This window comes from Scyliorhinus canicula, chromosome 4 (assembly GCF_902713615.1).
Source record: "Scyliorhinus canicula chromosome 4, sScyCan1.1, whole genome shotgun sequence".
Classification (NCBI taxonomy): domain Eukaryota; kingdom Metazoa; phylum Chordata; class Chondrichthyes; order Carcharhiniformes; family Scyliorhinidae; genus Scyliorhinus; species Scyliorhinus canicula.
This window is the reverse complement of record NC_052149.1, coordinates 182,854,395-182,874,210: the sequence shown is the minus strand read 5'-3', so window position 1 is coordinate 182,874,210 and position 19,816 is coordinate 182,854,395. Positions and strand designations below refer to the sequence as shown.

General features: G+C 50.4%; 1 long non-coding RNA gene across 1 annotated transcript in view; it reads left to right on the top strand.

The window, feature by feature from the left end:
* The first annotated feature begins 554 nt into the window (after positions 1-554).
* The window catches only part of LOC119965207, a 61,102-nt gene continuing 41,840 nt past the window's right edge, over positions 555-19,816 (top strand). Inside the window, exons 1-2 of the long non-coding RNA XR_005460453.1 lie at positions 555-620; positions 726-889. This is a non-coding gene — a long non-coding RNA (uncharacterized LOC119965207). The remainder of the gene's footprint in view (positions 621-725; positions 890-19,816) is intronic.

Sequence of the window (19,816 nt, the reverse complement as noted above, 5' to 3'; positions counted from 1 at the left end):
TAAATCCTGGGTCTCCCTCCCAAACAGCATGATAGGTGGACCTAAACCCCATGGATTGCAGCGGTTCAAGAAAACTGCTCACCATTACCTTCTCAAGGGCAATTAGGTTTAGCCTTGCCATTCATATCCCACACACCAGTAAAAAAATAACAAAGTGCCCAGAGGACGATTACCCTCAGGAGGTCCCCACAACCTTGGATTTGGTTGACCCGAGATGATGCTGAGAAGCAGCTGAGTGCACTGGGCACAATAAAGGTTATTGCACCTGACAAGATCCTGGCTGTGGTGCTGAAGGTCTGTGCAACAGAACTAGTTTTACTCCTTAGCCAAGCTGGTGTTGTACATTTATGACATTTGCATCTACTCAACAATGAGGCAAATGCTCCACTTATTACCTATCCATGAAAAGCAGGGGACATCTAACTTGGCTAATTCCTGCCCGATAAACTGCCTTTTAAACCATGAAAACAGTTGTGAAAGGCATCTGAAACTGTGCAATCAAACAAAACCACAAACCCGCTGACTGACATTCAGTTCTGCTTCTATCAGAATGTTTCAAATGCAGACCTCATCACAGTCTTGATTCAGATATTGACAGCAGTGTCAAATGCCAGGATGAGGTGAGATTAGTTGCTTCCAGTATCTTTTGCAATGATTGCCTTTAAAATGTGTGACCATTTTAAATTCTTACATGCTTTTCATTTTGAAAAATACTACTATGCCAGTTAAAAGAGTGCGAGAGGAGCTCTGAGTTTGAAAGAGTGCGAGAGGAGTCGGGAGTGTGAACGAGTGCAAGAGGAACCGAGAGTTTGAAATAGTGCAAGAGGGGAAGGATCAATACAAATGCCAGTTCAGAAAGTGATGTGGGACCAACAAACATAGCTGATTGGTGAGTAAGTCCTGGAGAGTATTTTCAATTTTTTTAACAAATTAATTGCTTAATACTAAGGTAGGGACTAAAACAAATAGAAAGGAATATAGAATTATACAATTACAATAAAAGTGTTTGGTAAGAAACAAGGTTCCTAGCTAAAGTAAATACGGCCCCTTGCTGAAGTAATATTTTTGTCCAGAGAGTAACTAGCTTAATCGAAAGGGCGGACATGGCAGGAGACATCAGACCAATGATGAGCCCCTCCTGCGCAATGTGGAAAATGACTGATGCTGATGACCATGTGTGCAGAAAGTGTATCCAAATGTAGCTTCTAGCTAACTGGATTCTACAGCTAAGTGTTGACACCGTCGTAAACGCCAGAGCGTTTTCCGACACCGTATGCTTTCCCCTATGATCAGCGATCATGCGCCGCAAGGGGGCCAGCACGGCACTCGATAGCCCCAGATGCCAATACGGGTGCCAGCACGGCTGGCGTGAGTTCATGCATGCGGGTGGGTTTCCTTCTCCGCACCAGCTCCCGGGAAACATGCCGGAGCCGTACAGAGGCCCGGCACGGAGGAAAATAGGTTCCCCCCACCCCGGTTTAAGCTATGGGTGAACTCACTATGGAGTACCCGTAGTGTTGAGGAAGTTGTGGATAGCACATTTAGCGAAGTAGTCACACCACAGGCGAGGATTGCAGAGGCAGAAAAGGAATGAGTGACCATCAGGTACAGTAAAAGACTCAATAATGTAGTGCAGAAGTCCCCTGTAGTTATCACCCTCTCAGACAGCTATACTGCTTTGATACTGTTCGAGGGGATTGATGTGTTAGGCACGCTGGGTCGATGTGGACTGCACTTGATGCAGTGTAGCGAGAGACAAACCTCCAACACTTGATGAGATGCAACACAATTTTATTTAACGTCTTAACTATTATACATGTTTAACTGTGGGTTGACTGACTTGACTGGAAACCTAGTATAGCCTGACTACACTTACTAGCTACCGCATGGTGTTTGCACTGGCTAGCTCACGAACTCTGACTGTCTCAGTGGCTGTGTCCAGAGAAAGCGGGAAAACTGGTGCCCTCTGGCTTTTCTACTGGTAGTGTCCTGTCTGGCGATTGGCTGCTCTGTTCTGTGTACTTACTGGTCATCCTGTATGTCAATTACTGCCTGAATGCACTCCATTATATACATAGATGTATATTATGACATCTTCCCCCCTTTTTCTGTTTTAGATAATAAATATTAAGGTGTGTGTGCGTGTGCGTATGGATGTGTATATGTGCGTGACTATATACAGAATGTGCTAAAATGAACTTATATACAAAGGAAGGTGTCGCTAGTGCAGATATAGGGCAGATGAAACAGTAAAACGATATTTACAGAGGTCAAAACGATGAGGGAACAAAATGTACAAAAGTTCAGTCTATAAGTTTAGTCTTTGTGGCGGGCGACGAATTCTTGTTGATCGCCGCGGGGTGGATCGGGGCCGCCTGCACTTGGATAGGTGGGACCGCTGCCTATGCGGTGGTCGCAGGGGTTGGCAGGATTGCTGGTAGATCGGTGGCCTTGTGGTAGGGCACGTCCGGAGGAAGCATTGTGGGTGGCAGGGCATTTTGGACAGGTGGCGGGCGTGGAACTCTACGCAGTGCCCGTCTGTTGCATCGTAGCAAGGAGCCATCAGCCATGCGGACGAGGAACGATCTCGGGGCCACTTGCTTGACCACCACAGCTGTGGCTGACCAGCCGCCGTCAGGCAACTGTGCACGAACACGATCAGTGGGGACCAGCACGTGTAGATCCGTGGGATGAGCGTCATATGCTGATTTCTGTTGGGCCCGAGACTGCTGCATTTTTTGTACGACCATGGTCAAGGTCTGGAACATGGATGACTGGAGACAACCCAGTGGAGAGCGGGTTTGCCCTGTATGCCAGCAGCGCCAGGTTGAAGTCAGAGCCTGAGTCTGCAGCCTTGCAAAGCAACCTCTTAACAATGTGGACCCCTTTTTCGGCCTTCCCATTTGACTACGGGTAGTAGGGACTGGAGGTTACGTGACGGAAGTTGTATAACCGTGCAAAATCAGACCATTCCTGGCTGTAAAAATAGGGACTGTTGTCACTCATCACCGTGAGCGGTATCCCATGCCTGGCGAATGTTTCTTTGCAGGCTTTAATCACTGCCTTCGACGTGAGGTCGGACAGTTTCACCACTTCTGGGTAACTGGAGAAGTAGTCGACCAGGAGGACATAGTCACGCCCCTTGGCGTGGAAAAGGTCTCCACTGACTTTGGACCATGTGGAGGTCACTATCTCATGTTGCTGCAACGTTTCTTTGGGTTGAGCTGGCTGAAATTTCTGACATGTAGGGCAGTTGAGGACCATGTTGGCAACGTCCTGGCTGATGCCCAGCCAATAGACTGCCTGCTCGACCCCCAGGTGACCCTCATGGATTTGTCCAAGCACCATAGCTCGCATGCTCTGAGCAATCACGATCCTTTCGAGCTTCATGAGGATGCCGTCCATTACCGTCACGGTGTCCTTGATGTTGTAGAACTGGGGACATTGTCCCTTCTGCCAGTCATTTGTAAGCCATTTGTTGCATCACTCACTCTAGCAGAGGATCCTTGGCTGTTTCCTCACGAATTTGGATGACCCTCTCATCAGAGGCCGGAAGGTTGGTGGCACACAATTGCACCTGCGCGTCAATGTGGCAGATGAAGTCAGTTTGTTCACACGGTGTGGTAATGGACCTGGAAAGGGCATCTGCAACAATGAGCTCTTTGCCTGGCATGTAGACAAGTTCAAAGTCATAGCGGCATAGCTTGAGAAGGATTCGCTGTAACTGAGCTGTCATGTAATTTAAATCCTTATGGATTATGTGGACTAGTGGCCTGTCGTCCGTCTCTACCGTGAATTTTGGCAGGCCATAAACATAGTCGTGAAACTTGTCGATTCCCGTTAGGAGGCCCTGGCATTCCTTCTCAATCTGAGCGTACCGTTGCTCAGTGGGCGTCATGGCTCTGGAGACATATGCAACTGGAGCCCAGGACGAGAAGTGATCCCGTTGGAGGAACACCGCCCCAATGCCGTCCTGGCTTGAGTCAGTGGATATCTTGGTCTCCTTGGTTGGGTCGAAGAATGCCAGATCCGGGGCTGTGGTGAGCTTCGCCCTCAGCTCACGCCATTCCTTTTCATGCGCGGGCAGCCACTGGAATTCCGTTGACCTTTTGACGAGATGGCGGAGGGCTGTGGCGTGGGACGCCATATTGGGAATGAATTTCCCGAGGAAGTTGACCATCCCTAGAAAGCGGAGGACCGCCTTCTTGTCCTCTGGGGTTTTCATGGCGTTGATCGCCGAAACCTTGTCAGCATCTGGCCGCACACCTTGCTGCGAGATGTGGTCACCAAGGAAATTGATGTCTGATTGACCAAACGAGCACTTGGCCCTGTTCAGCTGGAGACCATGCTCATGGATTCTCTGGAATACCTGCTTGAGGCGAGCGATATGCTCTTGGGGAGTTGTAGACCAGATTATGACATCATCAACATACACTTGCACCCTCACCCCAGTACAGAACATAGTTTCCCCCCACCCCGGTATAAGCTATGGGTGGACTCACTATGGAGTACCCGTGGTGTTGAGGAAGTTGTGGAGAGCACATTTAGCGAAGTGGTCACACTACAGGTGAGGATTGCAGAGCAGAAAAAGAATGAGTGACCATAAGGTACAGTAAAAGACTCAAGAATGTAGTGCAGAAGTCCCCTGTGGTTATCTCCCTCTCAGACAGCTATACTGTTTTGACACTGTTCGAGGGGATTGATGTGTTAGGCAGGCTGGGTCGATGTGGACTGCACTTGATGCAGTGTAGCGAGAGACAAACCTCCAACACTTGATGAGATGCAACACGATTTTATTTAACGTCTTAACTATTATACATGTTTAATTGTGGGTTGACACTATACTGACTTGACTGGAGACCTAGTACTAGCCTGACCAGACGTACTAGCTACCGCATGGTGTTTACACTGGCTAGCTCACGAACTTCGACTGTCTCAGTGGCTGGGTCCAGAGAGAATGGGAAACTCTGGCTTTATTGTAGTAGTGTCCTGTCTGCTCTGACAATCTGTTTGATTGGCTGCTCTGTTCTGTGCTTACTGGTCATCCTGTGTGTCAATCACTGCCTGTCTGCACTCCATTATATACATAGATGTGTATTATGACAGGGATGGCCTCACAGTGGAAAGCAACAGCAGCCATGGTCACTGCACAATCGGTAGCTCTGCTGCTCTGACAGGTCTGAGAAAAAGTGGTGGCAAGGCTATAGTGAGGGGATTCAATAGTTAAGGGTGCAGACAGATGCTTCTGTGGTCCCAAACGTGAATCAAGGGTGATATGTTGCCTCCCTGGTGCCAGGGTGTGGGATGTCATGGAGCAACTGCAGGGAATTCTGGGGAGTGAAGGTAAACAGCCAGTGGTCATGGTACACATTGGTATCAATGGTAAAGGTAAACTAAGAGATGAGGATCTGCAAGCCAGGTACAGGAAGTTAGACGATAAAGTATAATGCAGAACTGTTAATGTAGAAATCTCAGGGTTACATCCAGCTCCATGGTCTAGATAAAGCAGGAATAAGAGCATAGATCAGATGAATGCATGGCTGAAGAGATTATGTAGCCAGGAGGGATTCAGATTCTTGAGGCACTGGGTCAGTGGTGGGGATGGGGGGACATGTACAAACAGGACTGGTTGCACCCAGGTAGAGCTGGGACCAATGTCCTTGCAGGGGCTTTGCTAGTTCTGTCGGGGAGTATTTAAACTAGTCTGGCAGGAGGGTGGGTCCTAGGATTAGAGTCATACAGGTCAAATTCAGATCAGGAAAATGAAGGTAGAACAATTGCTGCTGATGTAGAAGATGTAGTGATAGACAGGACAGATAGATCCTGGGGCTAAGTGTTGGCACCTTCGTAAACGCCAGAGTGTTTTACGACAGCGCATCTTGCCCCTATGATCAGCGAGCATGCACCGCAAAGGGAGCCAGCATGGCACTGGACAGCCTCACACAACTCCAGGTGCTAATACGGGCGCCAGCACTGACAACGTGAGTTTGTGCATTCACGAGGGTTCCTTTCTCTGTGACATGGCGGGACTCTACAGGGGCCCGGCACGGAGGAGCATAGGCATCCCCCCCCCCCACGGTATAAGCCCATCCGCCGATCGGTAGGCCCCGATCGTGGGCCAGGCCACCGTGGAGGCCCCCTCCACAGTCGGATCCAACCCCCCCCCCCCCCCCCCAACAGGACGGTCCCCGCAGCATGAACGCCGAGGTCCCGCCGGGTAGGACCACACGCGAATTGTGCAGGTGGAACTCAGCCGAACACGGCGGGCATATGGCCCGCGAGCAATCGCTGGGGGGGCGCGTTGAGCAGCGCCCAACCGGTGGCATGCGACCACACCGGCGCTAGCTCCCAGTTGCCGAAGATTCAGAAGAGCGGCGTCAGAGCGACGCTGCGTGATGCGCCCCCCCCCCCCCCCCCCCCCCCCCCCCCCCCCGAACCGGCGCGGGGTCAGAGAATACCGTCCTTGGAATTACAGGAGCAGCAAATTTTTAAAAGTGTCCAGGAAGGGAAAATGGCGGGGTTAAACTGTTATACTTCAATGCAAGGAGTATTACAAACATAGAAGAGTTAAGGGCATAGGTAGACACATGGCAGCAGGATGCCATTGCTATAATGGAAACCTGGATAAAGGAGGAGCAAAATTGGCAGCTTAATATCCCTGTTTAAAGAGCTTACAGACATGAAGGGGCGACATTTGGGATGGCATTGTTGCATAGTGGTTAGCATTGCTGCCTCACATGGTCAGGAGCCCGGGCTCGATTCTGATCTTGGATAATTGTCTGTGTGGAGTTGTACAATCTCCCCGTGTGGGTTTCCTCTAGGTCAGGGGTGGGCAAACTTTTCCGTGCAAGGGCCACATTCAGAAATTCACAATTTTAAATGGCCGCATAGTATATTAAGTAAAATAATTAATATTTTAAATAGCCAAAATAAAAGGTCATTAAAGAAAAAAAAGCACATTTATTTGAAAAACAAAGTAACTCAGTAAGTAACAGAACAATGTCAATGAGAATGATGCATCTGACTGCAGTCATTTACCAGTTTGTTGAAATCAGGTGTCAAGTTGCTTGTGCTGATCCTTAACACTGACAGAAGCACAGCCTGGCCGTGTCAACGATAAAAACGCGCGTAGTGGGGTGGATGAGTGGGGCTGCCTTATTGGTCGGTTTAGTTGGGTGTGCGACCAATAGGAGTCCAGGTTACAAACAATAATAAGGCTTATTGTTTGTAACCTGGACTCCTATAGGTCGCACACCCAACTAAACCAACCAATGAGACAGCCCCACTCATCCACCCCACTACGCGCGTTTTTATGCGGCCCGCCAATGAGGTGCCCGGAATCATAACCGGCATTTTTGAAAAGCCGCCGGGGAAAAGCCGCTGAAGTAAATGCGCTTATTCAATAAGCGCATTTACTTCAGCGGCTTTTCCCCGGCGGCTTTTCAAAAATGCCGGTTATGATTCCGGGCACCTCATTGGCGGGCCGCATAAAAACCTTTGTTCGGCCGCGGCCCGCGGGCCGTAGTTTGCCCACCCCTGCTCTAGGTGTTCTGATTCCTCCCACAGTCCAAAGATGTGCAGGTTAGGTGGATTATCCACGTTAAATTGCCCTTAGGGTACAGTTGCAGGAATAGGGTGAGGGATTGGTTGGGCTCAGGTAGGGTGTTCTTTAGAAGGGTCTGTGCAGACTCGATAGGCCGAATAGCCTCCTTCTGCACTGTAGGGATTCTCTGATCTATGATTCCATGTTTAATGATAGTGTGGGATATAAAAGAGGAGGGGGAGTAGCATTAATGGTTAAAGAATCAATTCCAGTTGTGAGAAGGGATGATACACTAAACAAACAAGGCTTTATGGGTTGAGCTTAGAAATAAAAAAGGGACAGTCATATTACTGGGAGTATTCTACAGACTCCACTATAGTGAAATGGAGATAGAAGATCAAATATGTAGGCAAATTTCAGCCTGTAAGAACGACAGAGCAATAGTAACTGGGATTCAAACAATATAAGGGTAATGGAGGGAGAAATATTCATGCAATGGGTCCAATATTTTTCATTCAGCCTATTAGTGACAAATCCAATGAGAGAAGATGCAATTCTAGGCCTAGTCTTGGCGAACAAATGAGGGCAAGTGTGTCAAGTGACAGTTGGCGACCATATTGGGGTTAGTGAATACAATTCTGTTAGATTCAGTATGACCATGAAAAGGGACAGAGATAAAGCAGGAGTAAAGTTTTGAAGTGGAGGAAGGCAAATTTGCATAAATGAGAAGGGACTTGGCCGAGGTGGACTGGCCAGCACAGCTAGAGGACATATCAGTGGAAAACTAAGGGAAGCACTAAAAAGCAAGATCCGAAATGTACAAAGTAGGCATGGCCCCTCCAAAAATAAGAGTAGTACTGCCACATTTAGACCCCTTGGTTGTCTGGAGAAATGCAGAGGAAGATCAAACAGTAAAAGAAAGCCATATAACAGGCACAAAGAACTAAGCACTGCAGATAGCCTAGACGAGTATAGGAAGTGCAGGGACAAAGTAAAAAAGTAAATAAGAAAATTGAAGAGAGGCCATGATAAAAGATTAGCAAGTAAAATTAAAGAAAACCCCAAGATGTTTTACCATTCATTAATGGTAAAAGGTTAGTTAAGAAAAAAAGTGTGACATATCAGAGATGAGGAAGTGAATTTGTGTGTAGATACAGGGGCTATGGGGATGATTTTAAATGAGTATTTTGTCTCTGAGTTTACAGAGAGGGATGATGCAGATATAGCAGTCCAAGAGGAAGACTCTGAGATATTGAATGGAATCATGAGAAAGAGAGAGGAAGTACTCAAAGGGTTGGAATCCTTGAAAGTTGTTAAGTCCCCTAGGCTAGATGGATTGTTTCTGAGGCTACTGAAGGAGATCAGGGACCAGATAGCAGATGCTCTGAGGATGGTTTACTAATCCTCACTAGAGAGAGGGAAGGTACGGGAAGACTGGAGAAATGCAAATGTGGTTCCATTGTTTAAAAAAGGAGAGAAGAAAATGGCAAACAATCATAGGCCAGTTAGTCTTACGTCGGTGGTGGGCAAATTTGTAGAATCAATCCTGAAAGATAGGATTAACGGTCACTTAGAAAGGCAGGAACTAGTCAGGAATGGTCAGCAAGGACTTGTCAAAGAAATGTCTTGCCTCACAAATGTGATAGAATTATTTAAGAATGTGACAAAGGGGTAGATGATGGTAGTGCAGTGGATGTTGTGTTCATGAATTTTAGCACGGCATTTGGCAAGGTCCCACATGGGAGATTGGTCAAAAAAGTGAAAGCCCATGAGATACAGGGAAATGTAGCAAACTGGATAAAAAGCTTTCTTGGTGAACATCCGGTGATGACATGCAACAGCATGTCACACATAAAGTGGCTCCCGTGTAGGCCCTGGTACTTTGTGCTTTCTTGCCTTTTTTTCGGGGTAGTGTTCGAGCTCTAATCCAACAGTTCGACAGAGAAAATGGACTTTGGTCACAGGAAGTTAAAGCCGAATTCGAAGAGAGGTGGAGAAGGGAAATTGCAAGCATCGAGCCCGACAGATTCGGCAACGGTGGTGAGGGAAGCAGCGGCGTACATCATTCGAGATATAATAACGGAATAATGGCGAAGGAATTGGAGAGGTTCGGTGGTGAGATGGATGAACAATTCAAGAGGCATGGCTAAGAAATGAGGGTATCATTTAAAGCCAAGATAGAGAAGGCTTTGGGCCTGATAAGGGAGCAGTTTGGTAAGATGGCTAAGGCTGTAGGCGAGCAGGCTGAGTAGTTGAAAAGCATGGAGGAGGCCTTGTCTCAGCGATAGAAATAAGGGCCTAAAGGAAAAACTAGATGACATGGTTCAGGCACATGAACAGCGTCTGCCGGAGGGATTCGTGGGCTCAAGACCAACCGAGTACTTCTCTGCAGTTTTTTCAGCTGATGGGCAGAGATGAGGTGCTCGCTGTGCCAGAGCTGGACAGGGCGCACCAGGCCTTGAGACAGAAGCCTAGGCCGAATGAGCCACCACGTGAGGTGGTCATTCGGTTCCACAGTTTTCAAAGGAAGGAGCGGGTCCTGGAGGGGGCCAATAAATGCCGGAGCAATTGATTAGGACGGCAACGTGGTAAGAATTAACCAGGACAATGTCACTGAGTTGGCGAGGTAATCGGCATCCTGTAATAACGTGAAGATGATCTTGTATAATCAAGGAGCGTGATTTGGGATGGTCTACCCAGCAAAGCTGAAAATCACATTTGACTCAAAGGATTTTACTTCAAAACTCCCTGGTTGAAATGGGTATACACTAAGAGGAGTAGGTGAAGTCAGAGATTTCAAGTACACAGGTCTCTAAAGGCAATTAGAAAAGGATGTAAAGAAAGCACATGGAATGTTTTCCTTCATTGGCAGAGGTATAGATTATAAAAGTAGGAATATAGGCTGGGATTCTCCGGTATCCGGTGGGGCGGAACGTACCGGTGCCAAAGAGTGGGGTGAACCACTCCGGCATTGGGCCGCCCGGAAGGTGCGGAATCCTCCACACCTTCGGGGGCTAGGCCAGCGCTGGAGTGGTTGGCGCCATGCCAACTGGCGCCGAAGGGCCTCCGCCGGCCGGCATGAGTTGGCACATGCGCAGGAGCACCAGCGTGTTCCCAGAACCACTGGCGTGATTCCTGCGCGTGCGCAGGGGGTTTATTTTCCGCGCCGGCCATGGTGGAGCTTTACACAGGCCGGCGTGGAGGGAATGAGTGCCCCCACGGCACAGGCCCGCCCGCAGATCGGTGTGCCCCTACCAATGGCCCCAAACCGGCATGACATGATCCCCACCCCCACCAAAAAAACCGGCGCCAGAGAATTCGGCATCGTGAATTAACCAATAATTTGCATATTTTCCTGAGATCTTTAACCATTGACTGTTCCAATGAGTTACAGGCACCAAATAATATAATAATAATCTTTATTGTTGTCACATGTAGGCCTACATTGACATCGCAATGAAGTTACTGTGAAAATCCCCGAGTCGCCACCCTACGGCGCCTGTTCGGGTGCACTGAAGAATGTCCAATGCACCTAACAAGCACGTCTATCAGAACTTGTGGGGGGAAACTGGAGCACCCGAAGGAAACCCACGCAGACAATGGGCAGACTCGGCACAGTGGCCCAAGTCGGGAATCCGTGCCCCTGGCACTGTGAAGCAACAGTGCTAACCACTCTGCTACCATGCTGCCCTTTATAAGCAAAACATTAACAAACTGTTTATAACAAGAGTAAAAGATGACCATACAATGGAATTAATGGGGCAATGGTCTATGAGTCTACCTATTCCCATCCCATCCTCCATCCAGACACACACAAGACACTGTGAAGGGGATAGGAAAATTTAAACAATAATGGGGATCAAGAGGTGAGAGGGATTTGAGGATTTTTGCTGCTGAGGTTGTGGTCCTTGTCGGGGGTGATCTCTTCACAATGCAAGGTGTTGCAAACCATTGCTGAGTTTGGAGCTCTTAAGGGCTACCATCCATTAGAACTCCCAGACTGTCGGTCTTCCTCTGGGGAATCGCCTTCACACAAGAGATTCAGGGCTGTACAATTCTATTATGCAACCACCAGATGGACTCTTAATCTCCCTGAGATATTACTGGAGTTTTCTGCCTGAGAGTTTACAGCCGATTTTACATCCACTCTGTCTTTCAACTGCTTGACTGATCTCTGTGCAGAGATTCTGGCTGTATCATGAAGAGGTTTCAGACTGGGCTTTTCCCACCAGCCATTCAGACAGAAGAACATACAGTGCAGAAGGAGGCCATTCGGCCCATCGAGTCTGCCCCGAGACAGACCTAGTGGAGACCTGTTTGCAGCCTTTCAAGCGAATAGTTCCCTTTGCAGGCCTGGCTACTGCCTGTGACCTTTTAATAATAATAATAACAATCTTTATTGCCACAAGAAGGCTTACATTAACACTGCAATGAAGTTACTGTGAAAATCACCTCGTCGCCACATTCCAGCGCCTGTTCAGGTACACTGAGGGAGAATTCCAAATGTCCAAATTACCAAATGAAGCACGTCGTTTGGGACTTGTGGGAGGAAACTAGACCAGCCGGAGGAAACCCACTTGGACACAGGGAGAACATGCAGACTCCGCACAGACAGTGACCCAAGCCGGGACCCAACCTGGGACCCACTGGGCTGCCGTGACTTCCACAGGTCTCGCTGGGAGCCTCTTAAATCACCTGGCAGAGAGAAAGCTGAGAGGGAATGCCTTAAAGATGCTTCAGGCTTAGATCTTTCAGAGAGCCGACAATATGTGGTTTGCTTCATCTGTTCCAGAAGTTTCTGAAAAGCTCCATCAATCCCAAACCAGAATTGGTCCAAGGATTGGATTTCAAATGAGCTGATTGGCTATTTTCCAAGTCCATCAGCATGGCATCATGGGCAATGCCACAGAGCATACTGAATCTGAGGGAATCTGCTGGATATGTCAAGAAGCTTGCAGTTGGGTGGGGTTTCAGTTCACAACCAGAAGTCGGCGATTTTAAAACTAGCCAGCAGGGCAGGTATTAAATCAGGAACACAAAACAGACAAGGATTTTAACATGTTCCTTACAGTGGTGAGAGTCTGGAATTCGCTGCCTGAGTTGGTGGTGGAGGCAGAGACTCCAAACTCTTTTAAACAGTACCTGGATCTACACTTGAAGTGCTGTAAGCTACGGGGCTATGGACAGGGTCTAGGAAGGTGGGCTGAGAAAGGGCACCTAGGTGTCCTCGAGCTGGCAAGGGCAAAATGGGCCAAATGGCCTCCTGTGCTGTGTCTTTTATATGATTCTAAGTGAATGGTTTCCTTGGTGGTACGTTACAGTTCACTCAGGCAGTCCAAATTGCTGTGGCAGCATGCACTTTGTCATCTGGAGTTATGGACAGTGATGGTCGAGGCTCCATTGTTCTTGCCATCACATGCCTGGCCAGGAATCTCTCCCGCTCGTACTGACTGCCATTGGAAAGATATACAGGTTGCTGTTTACAGGATATACAAGATGATGCTCAACTTGTTTGGCCAAGTTACGAATGCACCTTCTTTGACCATCAAGCCCTGTTCTGCTACTCAAACTCAGAGCTATTGGCAGGGATGCGCTGTGTTATAAGACCTCCCTAAATGTTGTTCAGTTATAATTGTCCTTAATGTTCTATTTGTGATATGATTAAAAATTGCCACAGGCCTTGAAGCATTCAATAAAAGTGATACCCCTGCTCCTTTGCCCACATGCTGACCAAAATATAACGAGTGCTCCATTTATATTAGAGTAGTGCTGACTCTGGCAGCTCCATCTGCAGCAGCAGCGCTGTAATGTGAATGACACAGCATAACTGTCAAGAGGGAAACAAAGAACCACCTCTGGTCATCTACTGGTAGCAATGCCACAAACAGCAAAAATAAATGTTTCATGTCAGTGACATTAAAGCGGCAATCGATAGTGTGAAGCAATTTGTGTAAGTTTCCTGTGAGCTGAAACTGTGTAATATGTGACTGCCTAACCTGTGACTGCCGAGGAACTCCTATTAAGATCAATTAGTTGTGAGGCCAGTCAAGGGAAATAAAATGCCAGAAATCATCAAGAGCTGACCAAAGGGAAAAGGAGTTTTAAGTCTTTATTTTGCAATTTTCCCCCTGTTTTCTTATGATCCAGAATCTGTGATTTATTTTCTTCACGGATTTTGTTCATAGAAAGATGGGCCTGAACAATTAACAATTACCCACTTGTTTTAATCTGTTTACTAGATTTCACGTGGTCTCAAATTCTGCTGCAAATGTATAATGTACTATGAAAAGTCAAGGGGCTGGAATCTCCCAAAATGAGACTATGTCACCACGCCAGCGTAAAAACGGTGGAGTTTTACTCCTGAAATTCCTGTAAATAAGTTCAACGACTTCATAGCCCTGCAGGGGGCTAGCAGGGGCCTGGAGTGAATCTCGCAGCTTTTGCTGCAGATCCGGGCCCTCGCACTTCCGGGTCATAGGCCGCACATGCGCACGGTGGCGGCCTCCAGCAGCTGCACCATGCTCCATGGCAGACTCGGACCGTGGAGCCAGACCCAAGAAAGAGACCCCCCGATCGGCCGCACCCCTGAGCCTCAAACCCCGGGCCCGATTACGGCGTCAAACTGGATTCTCCGCGATTTCGGCGTCAGGCTGCGGAGAATTCAGCCAAGATGTAGTGGTAGATGGAAAAATGGAGAAAGACTTTTGATGAGGAAGCAAAAACTGTCAGTTTAGAGAAAGCTTTTGAAGAAGGAGAACGAGGCACAAAGAAACGAAGCATGAATAGAGTGTTAGAAATCCTGAGGCTGAATGTCTTGCAGGCAAAAATGGAGCAAAAAAACAGACAGAATTGGAAAGAGAAGAGGATATCTGTAGCAAAATAATATTGAATGGTGCAGCTGAGGTAACAAGGACAAGGATAGTTGAGGCTTGAAATAAAAACAAAAATTTAGGAAATACTTAGCAAGTCGCAAGTCTGGCAGTATTTGTGGAGAGAAAAACAGACATTTGACATTTCAGGTTTGTGGCCTTTCACAGACTGGGAAAAGTGAGAGATGTAATGTTGTGTTTTTATACTGATATAAAGGCACCAATCACTCACAAGGGATTGCACAAACACATTATGGGTTCATTTATTTAGACTAGGCACATAAGGACATATGGACCTGGACAGAAAGATTGACGACATCAGCAGCAACAGAGCTGCGTGCTCACAGGCCAAAGTGAAACTAATACTAGATCACATGACATACTCCCCCCCCCCCCACCCCCACTCATGATAGCATGCTGCTATCCCTTAAAGGCATTTAACGACTTCCGGTTGCGGCTATGACCAGCTAAGTCGCACGTTTGGCGGCTCCTGCTACAAAGGTGTTTTCGGGCCGATTGGAGGGCCCCAACGGCGCTGTAAGGACAAATCCCGGTGGGGGAAGGCTCCCTGAGGAGAACCAGACCAACTTTATGGTCGGTACCCGGAGTGGGGTGGTAAAGAAAGCAACAGCAGCTCCCCAAAAAAAGCGGGGGAAGAAGACCAAAATGGCGGCCGGTGGCGCACCCGAGGAATGGAGGAAATGGGCGGAGGAGCAGCAGGCCGCTCTCCTGCGCTTCTTTACGGAGCTGAAAATGGAGCTCTTGGAGTCAATGAATGCGACGACCACCAGGCTGATGGGAGCCCAGGCGACCCAAGAGGCGTCGATTCGGGAGCTGCAGCAGGAGATGACTGTGAGGGAGGAGGAGGCCACGGTCCTCGTGGGAAAGGTAGAGGTGCACGAGGCACTCCACCTGAAATGGCAGAGCCGTTTTGAGGAGCTGGATACCCGAATGAGGCGGAAGAACCTGAGGATCTTGGGCCTGGCAGAGGGCCTGGAGGGGTCAGACCTCCCGGGATACGTAGCAGAAATGCTGAGCTCCCTGATGGGGGCAGGGGCCGTCCCTTCGCCCCTGGAGCTGGAAGAGGCCTACAGGGTCATGGCTAGGAAGCCAAGAGCAAATGAGCCCCCGAGGGCGGTGCTGGTGCGGTTCCAGCGACTCAGCGATCGTGAGAGAGTGCTGGAGTGGGCCAAGAGGGAAAGGAGCAGCAAGTGGGAGAATTCGACGGTGAGGGTCTACCAGGACTGGAGTGCGGAGGTGGCTAAGCGGCGGGCCCGGTACAACCGGACGAAGGCGGTGCTACATGCAAAACGGATCAGGTTCGGAATGCTGCAGCCAGCGCGCTTGTGGGTCACCTACAGGAACCAACACCACTATTTTGAGTCCCCAGAGGAGGCGTGGGCCTTTGTACAGAAAGAGAAACTGGACTCGAATTAGACCCAGGGGATACTTGGCGGCCGTAGCCGCTCGGGTACTTTCAGCTGAACAAGCGTTTTTTTTTTCGGCTGGGTCGGAACTGGGCAACTCTTATTGGAACGGTTTCCTTTTTTTTTCTTCTTTCCTTGTTTGGATCTTGAACTCTTGCTTTGGGTTTTTCTTCTGATGTTTTTTCCCCCCTTTGCCAACTTCCCTTAGTTATTGTTATTGTGGTTATTCATGGTTATTTATACTGTTTGGTAGAGGGCGACTGTTAAGTACATTGTTATTTGTTATCTATCTGTTATTTATAATGTTAAGTTGGGGAGGCGGGACGGGGGGGGAGAGCAGATCGGGGATATGGGCTCCTAGGGGGGGTTCTTTACAGGCATGGACGGGGACGGGGGTGGAACTGAAGATGGCGGGGTGGGGTGTGGCAGGGCGAAAGCGCGGGCTTTCCTCTGTTTTCCCGCGCGCGGGGCAGAGGAGGGGGGGAGGGGAGGAGTGCGGGGCGTGGCTAGCAATGGCGACCTTTCCCGCGTTGGAGCGGGGCCAGGGAGGAGTGGCAAGGGGGGGGAGGCCCCCCCCCCCCCCCCCCCGAGCCGGGGGGAGTCGGAGTGTGGCAGGAGCAGCCGGGTCAGCGTAAACCAGCTGACTTACGGGAGTACGATGGAGGGTACATCGCGGCTAGGAGGGGTCCTAGCCTGGGGGGGGGGGGGGGGGGGGGGGGGGGTTAGGGAGGGACACCGGGTTGCTGCTGGAAAGGCCAGAAACGGGAAGTGGAGGACTGGAGAGGTGGGGGGAGGGGGCCATCGCCATGGGGAGCGGGTCAGAAGGGGAGGGTCGACCCGGGGCGAGCAGGGAACAGGACATGGCTAATTGGCAGGGGAAGGGGGCGGGTCGTCCCGCGACCCGGCTGATCACTTGGAACGTGAGGGGGCTGAATGGGCCGGTCAAGAGATCAAGGGTATTCTCACACCTGAAGGGACTGAAGGCTGATGTAGCAATGTTACAGGAGACCCATTTGAAGGTAGTGGACCAGGTTCGCCTGAGAAGGGGGTGGGTGGGACAGGTGTTCCACTCTGGATTGGACGCAAAGAACCGGGGGGGTGGCGATTCTGGTGGGAAAGAGGGTGTCGTTCGTGGCGGAGGAGGTGGTGGCGGATAAGGAGGGTAGGTATGTGATGGTGAAGGGTAAGCTGCAGGGGGAGAAAGTGGTGATGGTCAACGTATATGCCCCGAACTGGGATGACGCGGGTTTTATGAGGCGCCTATTGGGCCTCATTCCGGGACTGGAGGCAGGGGGCTTGATCATGGGGGGGGACTTTAACACAGTGCTGGACCCCGGGCTAGACAGATCGAGCTCAAGGACCAATAGGAGGCCGGCAGCGGCAGAAGTGCTGAGGGGGTACATGGAGCAGATGGGAGGAGTAGACCCATGGAGGTTTGGTAGGCCGAGGGCGAGGGAGTATTCCTTTTTCTCCCACGTCCATAGAGTGTACTCCAGAATCGATTTCTTCGTGTTGAGCAGGGGGCTGATCCCGAGGGTACGGGAAGCTGAGTACTCGGCCATTGCGATCTCTGATCATGCACCACATTGGGTGGATGTGGAAATGGGGGAGGCGCGGGACCAGCGCCCGCTGTGGCGGCTGGATGTGGGGCTGTTAGCGGACGACGAGGTGTGTAAAAGGGTCCGGAAGAGCATTGAGAGCTATCTGGACTTGAATGACACGGGTGAGGTGCAGGTGGGGATGGTCTGGGAGGCCCTGAAGGCAGTGATCAGGGGAGAGCTGATCTCCATAAGGGCACACAGAGAAAGAAAGGAGAGGCAGGAGAGGGAGAGGCTGGTGGGGGAGCTTTTGGAAGTGGATAGGAGATATGCGGAGGCACCAGAGGAGGGGCTGCTGGGAGAACGGCGCAGCCTGCAGGTCAAGTTCGACCTGCTGACCACCAGGAAGGCAGAGACGCAGTGGAGAAGGGCACAGGGCGCGGTCTATGAGTATGGGGAAAAGGCGAGCAGGATGCTGGCACACCAGCTTCGCAAACGAGATGCGGCTAGGGAGATTGGGGGAGTGAAGGAGAGGGGCGGGAAGGTAGTGCAGAAGGGGCAAGAAGTGAATGGGGTCTTCAGGGATTTTTACAAGGAGTTGTATCGGTCTGAGCCGCCGACGAGGAGAGGGGGAATGGAGGACTTCCTAAACAAATTGAGGTTCCCAAGGGTCCAGGAGGGGCTGGTAGAAGGGCTGGGGGCGCCAATAGGGCTAGAGGAGCTAGTCAAGTGAATAGGTCAGATGCAAGCGGGGAAGGCGCCGGGGCCAGATGGATACCCGGTGGAATTCTACAAGAAAAATGTGGACTTGGTGGGACCGGTACTGGTGCGAGCGTTTAATGAGGCGCGAGAGGGGGGGGTTCTGCCCCCGACAATGTCGCAGGCTCTGATCTCCCTGATATTGAAGCGGGATAAAGACCCCGTGCAGTGCGGGTCCTACAGGCCTATCTCGCTTCTGAACGTGGATGCCAAGTTGCTGGCAAAGATCCTGGCAGCTAGAATAGAGGATTGTGTGCCAGGGGTAATCCATGAGGACCAGACGGGGTTCGTGAAGGGGCGGCAGCTCAACACGAACGTGCGGAGATTGCTGAATGTAATTATGATGCCGGCAGTGGAGGGGGAGGCTGAGATAGTGGTAGCGCTGGACGCGGAGAAGGCATTCGATAGGGTGGAGTGGGAGTACCTGTGGGAGACGTTGGAACGGTTTGGGTTTGGGGAAGGGTTTATTAAGTGGGTGAAGTTGCTCTACTCGGCCCCGACGGCGAGTGTAGTGACAAACGGGAGGAGGTCGGAGTATTTCGGGCTCCACCGAGGGACCAGGCAGGGATGTCCCCTATCTCCCCTACTTTTCGCACTGGCGATTGAACCGTTGGCGATGGCACTGAGGGGTTCAGGGGGGGTGGAGAGGACTGACTAGGGGAGGGGAGGAACATCGAGTATCGCTGTATGCGGATGATCTACTGCTGTACGTGGCAGACCCAGAAGGGGGAATGCCGGAGATAATGGAACTATTAGCAGAGTTTGGGGACTTTTCGGGGTACAAACTAAATTTGGGCAAAAGCGAGGTTTTTGTGATACACCCGGGGGACCAGGGAGAGGGTATTGGGAGACTCCCCTTCAAGCGAGCAGGAAAGAGCTTTAGGTACTTAGGGGTGCAGGTGGCAAGGAACTGGGGGACCCTCCACAAGTTGAACTTTTCCAGGCTGGTGGAACAGATGGAGGAGGAATTTAAGAGGTGGGACATGGTACCGCTGTCGCTGGCGGGGAGGGTGCAGTCAATCAAAATGACGGTCCTCCCAAGGTTCCTGTTTTTATTTCAGTGCTTGCCCATCTTCCTCCCTAGGGCCTTCTTCAAAAAGGTGACGAGTAGCATCATGAGCTACGTGTGGGCGCACGGCACCCCAAGGGTGAGGAGGGTCTTTTGGAGCGGAGTAGGGACAGTGGAGGGCTGGCACTACCCAATCTCTCGGGGTACTACTGGGCGGCAAATGTGTCAATGGTGCGCAAGTGGATGATGGAAGGGGAGGGGGCAGCTTGGAAACGAATGGAGAGGGCGTCCTGTGGCAACACAAGCCTGGGGGCCCTAGTAACGGCACCATGGCCGCTCGCCCCCACGAGGTACACCACGAGCCCGGTGGTGGCGGCCACCCTCAAGATATGGGGGCAGTGGAGGCGACACAGGGGGGCAGCAAGGGTCGTGGGGGGACATGCACGACTGTAACGCGGGCAAGTCTGCTCGCTGCTCATGTCTGAAACTGTAGGCTGCCTTGTTTGTTAAGTTGTTGCTTGGGGGGGGGGGGGGGGGGGGGGGACTGGTGCGCGCGAGAGGGCGGGCGAGGGAGGGATATTTGCCCAGAGGGATTGTGTTGTAAATAATTTAAAAATTAGTAGGGGTAAATGTTTGTATGGAAAAACTCTTTCAATAAAAATTATTTAAAA